General features: G+C 31.6%; 2 pseudogenes; both read right to left on the bottom strand.

The window, feature by feature from the left end:
- Positions 1 to 909: 909 nt before the first annotated feature.
- LOC111296071 (ethylene-response factor C3 pseudogene) lies at positions 910 to 1,587 on the bottom strand (annotated as a pseudogene).
- A 1,981-nt stretch (positions 1,588 to 3,568) lies between these two features.
- On the bottom strand, positions 3,569 to 7,037 carry LOC111296069 (receptor-like protein EIX2; annotated as a pseudogene).
- Between the last annotated feature and the right edge of the window lie 1,844 nt (positions 7,038 to 8,881).

Below are 8,881 nucleotides of genomic sequence, written 5' to 3'. Positions count from 1 at the left end.
CCAGGCCCAATTGGGCTGGGCCTGGACCCAATTGGGTGTCTACAATATAAATATATATATATATATTTATGAAGTCGGTCCATCAAATTTTATAATTTTAATTTGAGAGGTAAATAGCAGTTCTCTCTTTTTGTACTATGTAAGCCGTTGATCGAGCACAATAGGCGGCATCGAAAAGCTCATGATGGTAACAACACATCCATGGGCTTGGATTTAAGGGGATTGAGTTCACTTCCACATTAAAAACAGTTTTAGTTATAAATTACGATAGTGATTCGGTAAGCCTTCAGCCAAATTGGTTATAGTTCAATTAGAGCTTCATCTAGTTCAAAATAGGGTCCAAATTGCCTTAGCAATAGCACATATTGCTCAAGGAAAAAGTAGTTAATATTCTTCTTTCCCGAAAAGAAAATAAAAAACCTTGATTGAAAAGAAAACAGAATGGCTATACTGATAAGGATGTGGTTGAAATATGGACAGAAATCTTATAAATTCGAAAAAATATTTTCTTTTATACCCAAAAATAAAAAGAAATGAGAATATAAATTGGCGCAACGACCTTTATTTTCAAGTGTTCTTTTAAGCAAAAAAGAAAATAAAACTACTACTAATATATGATTAATATAGATGATAACTCTTTATGAATTCAAAATAACTAGAAATTGTTATCATATATATATGTATGTATATATAGAAGAATGAAAATTTGTAGAAATGTTCAACTAGTATGTAATATAATTGTTAGCGAAAATTATACATAGCACTAAACTTTGATTGTACATCATCTCAAAGATTTACAAATTCACAGATAATATCCAACAAAAAATTTGGTCCTCCTCCACTATCTCAATTGAAAAGGGAGAAGAAACAAAAAAGGGAAGAAAAAATGTTGGTGTTTGACTCAAATATTCACCAATAAGGAGTTGCACTCTCAGATTTACTTAGAAGCTCCTCCAAATAATTAGCTCCTAAATCCTTAAACACCAGGATAATTTCCATCCCCATTTCCTTCTTTCTTGATCTTCATGTTCCCTGATCTTTTGCTCTTCATGGAGTACCTTTTCTCAATTGTCAAAGTAGGTGAACAACTTTCTTCAAATCCATAGTTCATTTCTTGAAGTGAATCATAAACTGTATCCATTGGAAAACTGAGTATCACCATCGGACCTCGCATTGCGAGTGTAGCTTGATCATACACTAGCTGTAGCCTCAGCTATATCCAAGGTTCCAGGCCACAGCCTAACACCATTCCTTATGGAATCCCTTATCTCAGCTGCCTATTTTCCCCATGGCCTCTTCCTAACTCCTCTATACTAAACCTCCTTTCCTGTCTCATCTTCATTTGCATTCAAGTTCACTTAATGATCCTTTCTAAAACTATTAACGGATGTGGTATCAAAAGTGTTTTCCTATGCTTGATTTAGGACTCCCAAAGGAACATTTCTTGGGAGTCATTTCCATTGAAAGGAAGGGTTTGGTTATGGAGATAATTGAATGATTCTGGTGAGAATTTTTTTGAGAAATATAGGAAGAAGAGGATTCAAGAGACAATTGGAGATTTGGGTAATGAAAAAATGAAGAGTCCATGCATGAAAATCAAGTAATTCTTACAATGGAAACGATTATTCTTCTTCGATCTTTTAATTAATTCACTTTGATTTTGCTTTTTGGTTTTGGTCATGGGAAATGAAATTTGAAGCTTAGTGATATATATATATATATAGTAATTACAAGCTAGGGAGGGAAAGGCTACATTATTCAAATATTTATTTTAAAAATGTAAAAAAAAAAAAGAAGAAGGAACAAATTAAAGAAACGATGGAAAGAGAGTAAAATTGTATGAAGATGTTATTAGCGTCCAACATCATTATTTGGTCGCAGAATCGACAGGTGAGTCAAAAGGAATACTCGTCGGGGCATGACGGCCAGGTCAAGTCAAAATTCTCTTACATCACCCGTGATGTTTCGCTTTTATGTCCTACCTATAACTCATATTTTTAGCTAATTAAAATTGTAAATCATTATGCTTAGAGTGATCAATTACAATGTTAATTACCTTATATTGATGAACATGATTTGATTAATATAGTCGGGTTATAGTTAAAGTTTGTCATAATTTTATTTTTTATGCAAGAAAGATTATAATTTGAGAATTAAAAAAAGAATTATAGATGCATAAATTTAAATTTTAATCTAATCTAAAGTACTTTTTAAAATATTTATATAAATCAATTAGACTAGACTTTGAATTTATAAAAAGATTACTTTATATATATATATACACTTTTCATTTAAATTATATGATATAATCATATTATTGAAAGGGGTTAATTTTAATTTTTCAAGTATCACTAATAAGTGAATGCTGATGAAATAAAAATTTACCTATCTAATAATAATGTATAATATAGAATAAATAATCAATATATTTTTAAAAATATTATTTTATGGTGTGATTTTAATAAAACAAAAAAATATATTTTTTCATTGAATAATTATTTCATATAATCCTTCTTTTATTAATTATGTCAAAATTTATCGTAAATGAGTTTCTTAAACTAGCATAATTGATGTTATACTAATTTTTTGAATAGAAAATAAGATGTTATACTAATTGTTAATACATACATTGGTCATTATTTTAAATGTTTTTATCCATTACTAGAATTTCATCCCACTATTTTAGGTAAGTTACTTTTCATTGTTTTTAATATATTTATAATTATTTTTAATAAAAAAATAATAATAATTTTAACTCACTTGTTGAATCTTATAAATATATCAAAATTAAAAAATAATAATAATTTTTAACTCACATGTTACGCTTTTGTTGTTGGCTCTTTTGCTATGACATGAACTTTTATTTTTTATTTTCAAATTTATAAATTATTTGTTCAAATCTATGACGTTTTTCCAATTTAGTTTAAATTATAAACATTTTAAAACTTGTAGAAAAAAGAAAAAGAAAAATACAACTATATTTTTTTATGATGACTTACGTTTGATTTTTAATTTTTTGAATTTTTTTTCTTTTTATATTTCTTTATTTATTATTATTTCGATTAAAATTTTTCAAAATTACATAAATTTGGATAAAAAAGACTATTTTGCTTGATTCATTCATGGGTTAGTAATGTGAAGTGAATTGACAAAATCAGGTTGATCAGATTCGGCCAGCTTTTATATATATATTTTTTCTCGTAAACCGACATTCTCCAATTTCTATATAATTGCAATAAAAGCTTTCACTTCCTTTGGATTTATAAAAAATTGTAGTTTTTGAAATTTTACTTTTGAACAACAAATCAAAATCATAACGAAGACTAGTATAAGAAATATTTCAAATTAGAGGATTTATAAAAAAATTTTACCTTCAAGCCATATTGCATAAAAACTTGAACATAGGTCTACGAATCAAATACATTAACACACACAATTTTATTTCATTTCAATAAATTATAACATGGAATACTACATCCATAAACCGAATACATGGATTAAATAAAAAGCTTGCAAATCAAGTTATTACATTACCAAACACACCGAAATGAGCTTCAATTACAAATAATTACATACCAATAGTAGCCCAAAACACATATAGCTTATCACCAATTTGCTCCACTTTTTAATAATAAGCAAACCTCCAAGACCTGACGAAAACCAGGGGAGCCACTACCCCCCAAAACCCCATCACAAATCCAAGTACTACGCTTACATAAAGCCAATTCACATTAGACCTTTTCTTTCCTCCACTCCTACCTCCATTTGTAACATCAGGTGTTTCGCCATTTCTGCTGCAATTTTTAGTGACTGGAGGTCCACAAAGATGATTGCCAATGTACGAAAACCTGTCAAAGCTTTGCAGCTGGGTGCCTGATGGGATTTGTCCTGTCAAGTTGTTGTAGGACAAGTTCAAGTGATTCAAGAAATTCAAATTGGAGAAACTTGAAGGGATTTCACCATGGAGTTGGTTCATCGATAAGTCAAGAGATTCCAACACCTCCATATTGCCAATGTTCTCTGGTATCTTTCCTGTTAGGAGATTCCCTGACAAATTTAATGACCGCAGTCCTATGAGATTACCAAGTTCTTCGGGGATCTCTCCTCTGAGACTGTTAACTGAAAGGTCTATGCCGACAACAAGTCCTAGTATGGTACTGTAATCATCCTCTCTTCCTTTCATCACCAATAATGCACCCAAAAGAAACAGGTTATTAGACTCGAATGACCAGGTACTGTTTCCCACGTGTATCTTGATTGGTTTTATGGCCATGGCACTTAGGTTACTAAAACATTTTGGAATTGCTCCTGAAATGTTGTTATAACCAAGATCCAAGAACTGAAGAGAATTATGAGCACAAATTTGATCAGGAATATAGGCTTGGAATTTATTTGAACGGAGGTTTAGAACCACAAGGTTTAAGAGGTTGTCTCCAATCCATGCTGGAATACTTCCCGTCAATTGATTTTCACTAAGATCAAGAATAAGCATGTCAACCAAATTCTGCAGTGTAGATGGTACTTCTCCAAGTAGGTTATTGTTACGAAGGTTTAATGACAGAACACGGCGCAAAAATCCCAAGGATCTAGGAATTTTCCCAGTTAGATTGTTGTTTCCCAAATTTAAGACTTTCAAAAATTGCCAATTTTCCCAACAATTTGGAATTTCACCAGATAGAAGATTTGATTCAATGTCAAGAATGGTCAAAGGTTCCAATTTAGTTGAGGAATTGCAAAGAAAATTGGAAAGTGTTCCTGAAAATAGATTCTTAGACAAAAATAAAAACATCAAATCTGAGGGTGCCTGTAGCAATGGACCTGTGAATAGGTTGGAACTCAAGTCAACAACCAAACTCCTAGGAAAATATGAAATCTTCCCCACTAGTTGGTTGTTGGAAAGATTTAGATATTCAAATTGAGTCGAAAGGTTCCAAAACCAAGTGGGAATGACACCTGAAATTTCAGCATGGGAGATATCTAAATGAAACAAGTTCTTTTGGAATTGTAGCCACTGAGGAAATTTCGGACCAAGATGACAGTTACCTAATTCAATATTTTCACAGTGGAAAGGAGGAATCCAACTTGGATTTGGTTTAAACGTTAACATGTTGTTAGATGCCCTGAAAATTCTCAATCTTGTGAGATTAGAGAAGTGCATTTCTGATATATTTCCTTCCAACATATTATTGCTAACGTCTAAATGTTCCAAATTCCCAAGTTGTCCTAAACTTTGAGGAAGAGTTGCATTCAATTGATTGTTTGAAACATCAAGCAACTTCAAAGATGATAGCTCCCCTACCGGAAGAGGTCCGGTTAATTGATTGTACGAAACATCAAGAACTTTCAATGATGACAACCTCCCTATTGAGAATGGAATGGGACCAGAAATGGAGTTTTCAGAAAGGGAAAGGTATGCCAGATTTTTAAATTGGCTGAGTTGATCAGGTAAATGGCCAGAAAGTTTGTTAGATTCAATATTTAATGACTCTAATCGATCCAAACTACATCTAGACAAACTCTCTATGATTTCTGATACCTTATGATCAATTCCGTTATTTGACAAATCCATCTCTCTCAGATTACAAAGACTCTCCAAACATTTGGGTTCTATAATTTCAAGCTGGTTATGTGAAACATCAAGATGAGTAAGAGAGCTTAAGTTTCTAATGGCACATGAAAAATTACCTTGCAGGCCGACACTGCTAAGACCAAGGAATTGAAGTTGGTTGAAATTAGACAACCAGCTGAGTGTCGATGAAGAAGAGAATGAATTCCTACTAAGATCAAGAAATTTGAGAGAAGACATATTTTGAAAACCATTGGGAATCACACCTTCAACTTCATTGGAGCTAAGATCAATGGACACAAGACTACGAAGACTGAATATCCATGTAGGCACCGAAGACAATGTATTTGTGGAAAGATCAAGAACAGCAAGAGATTTGTAATTAACACTGATTGGAGATGAATCATTATTTAGATTGCAGCCTGACAAGTGTAACTCTACCAAAGAAGGAAGTTTGTGTGTTGCCTGCAGCCAATCAGTTGCTTTACCAAGATCTGCAGAACTCAAATCAAGATACTGCAGAGAAGAAAGACCAGAAACCCATTGAAGAGTTTTAGCTTCAAATAGGGAATTGTATCCAAGATCAAGGCAATGCAAATTTGAGAGATTTCCAAGCATATGGGGAATTGTTCCTCGAAAATTTGCCCGAGAAAGGTTAAGATATGTCAAACTCTTCATCGAACCAATGAATTCGGGAATTGCCAGACCTCCAAAGTCGTTATTGCTTAAGTCTAGGAAATTGAGACATTTCAACTCGATCAAAGAAGGATTTACTCTGCCCCCTAGCTTTGAGCGAAAGTAAGCATCCCATTCAGCTGACCGAAAATAAGCATCCCACAGAGCAATTGGCTTATCCTCATAAGCATCCCTTTCAACGACTGGCACATCTTCAGCAGGACTTCTTGAAAGAAGCCCCAAGTGCAGCTCTTTGACGTGGCCAGTCAAGTTATTGCAGAAAACACCAAGCCACTCACAGCAATTCTCACCTTCAACCCAAGAAGATAGCCTGTTTGATTGATCAATGAGGTCTTGCTTGAACTTCAAAAGGGCTTGTCTCTCACGTTCAATGCAAAGCGCATTGGAATTCCCATTACAAAAGCTAATATCGATGGCTGCGATGGCAAGAAGAAATCCAAACAAGGAAATTGTAACCGCTCTCATGGTTGCATATCGATCCTTGCTACCAACACCGAATATATAAAGTTAAAGAAAAATATTTTCCACCACATCAAGTGCTAGGAATTTTCTTCAAAGGCCTCCAATTTAAAATTCCAGCTTGAATTTTCCTCAAAAGCAATCATACGTATAAATTCGACAAGTGTAGAAAGAATATAAAAAGAACTTGACAAGAACTTTAAGTCAACCAAGTCTATGGAGCAAGTCTCACGGCCAGCTAATTAACTCTTTAGGTTTTAGAAAACAGGAAAAAATGAAATAAAAAATGAAAAGTTTAGAAAAAAAATAAAATTACATCAACTTTAGAAAAAAGTTAAATACTCTTTATCTTTATTTTTTTTCTATAGTTATTGCTTTTTTTGTTAAATCAAATTTTGCTATATATTTTTAGCTAAAATTAAGCAAAATTGTTGACAAAAGATAATTCAAGTACAACACTGGTTTTATATAAAAATAAAGTTATAATAATTTATGTACATGACTTTAAACATTTAATTTTGTAAATTTTTAATATATCTTTTATAGTTAACACAGTTATTATTTTTTCATTAATTTTTAATATAATTTTAATCACCGTTCATTAGCATCATTTTCTCAATTCATGGCTAAGTCTTAAACACGTAAATGATAAGACGAATGCATAAAAAAGTAACGAACACGGAGCACAAATAAGCCAGCTGATCTAACCCTTGAGGCAGAAAACTTGTGACCGTTGCTTTCAACTTTTGATAGTAGGCTAACCACCATGATTTGATGAAACACAAAGAAAGCTTGTGACCTCCAATTTCCCACTTGAATTTTCCACAAAAAGCATTTTATAGTCCATTAAAATTCAACAATTGTAGAAAGAACAAAAGACTTGATAAAGGAGTCAAGTCCACCAAGTCTATGGAGTAAGTTGCACGGCCCAGCAATTAACTCTTTAGGTCTTAGAAAAGAGAAAAAATAAATAAAAAATAAAAATTGAGAAAAAAAATAAAATTACAAAAAATTTAGAGAAGTAAAACTCTTTTTCTTTATTATTTTTTTGCTATAGGCTTTTTTTTTTTTAAATCAAAATTTGCTATATATGTTTAGCTAAAATTAATGTAAAATAAGTGATGATGGTAATAATTAATGGTTAAAATAAGATATGATAATGTAAACTATATATATTTTTTTGGTCAGTAAAAGTAAAATTAATGGTGAATAAGTGATGATGTTTATAATTAATTTAATATTATCAAGTTCAACTAATTTAAAAATAATATTTTTATGAATTATAATAAAGAAATTAAAATTTATATTTCGTGTTATCAGGGAGAACTGAAAACCTCCCACGACTAACCCAATCAACAAGCACACGTTCTTCATCCTTACCACCTTCATTTGTAACAACTTTTCTGTTGTAGTTTACACTGACCGGAGGTCCACAAAGTTGATTGCCAATGTAAGAGAACTCGTCAAAAGTTTGGAGTTAGGTACTTGATGGGATTCTTCCCCTCAAAATCAAGAGATTTTAGTATCCTCATTGTCACGCTCCAAACCTGAAGATTTAGAGCTTAATAATGCCGCATACTTATGAGACGAATCTTATAAGCGTATAAGACAACAGATATCTAACTAAATTAAAATCTTCAATAATCTTTAAAATAATACTTTACAGAATCTCAAGTCTATAAAATTATACTCTTTGTAAATTAGTCGAATATACAAAAATTCTTACTAATAAATCTTTTAGAATCAATAATAAAATACTCACTTCAAAAGTAATACCAAATTAAAGATAGATTCTAATCTTGCTAATCAAAGTAGTTGTCAAGATTAAGTCTCCTATGACGCAAACATTGAAATTTGAAAAAGTAAAGAAAAATAAAGGAATGAGTACGATGACTCGGCAAGTAACTGATATCCCCTCAGTTGGATTAAGTATGTCACAAAACATTTAGGCCAAAACATTAACTAAGTGATTCAAAAATATTTTGGGTAATCTTGTGTTCAAACACATTTTCACAAATCATATTCTCAAAATCAAATTCTCAGATTACAAAATGAAATAAATATCACAAAATTATAAAATTTATTAGTCTCCTGTAACATACTACGATCACCTTAACCCTTGTAGTGTAGGTTAGAATCAGAAATTTTCCTTTAGTGCAA

This window comes from Durio zibethinus, chromosome 12, assembly GCF_047325235.1.
Source record: "Durio zibethinus cultivar Kanyao isolate XHJ-2024 chromosome 12, ASM4732523v1, whole genome shotgun sequence".
Taxonomy (NCBI): Eukaryota; Viridiplantae; Streptophyta; class Magnoliopsida; order Malvales; family Malvaceae; genus Durio; species Durio zibethinus.
This window is presented reverse-complemented; position numbering and strand designations above follow the sequence as displayed.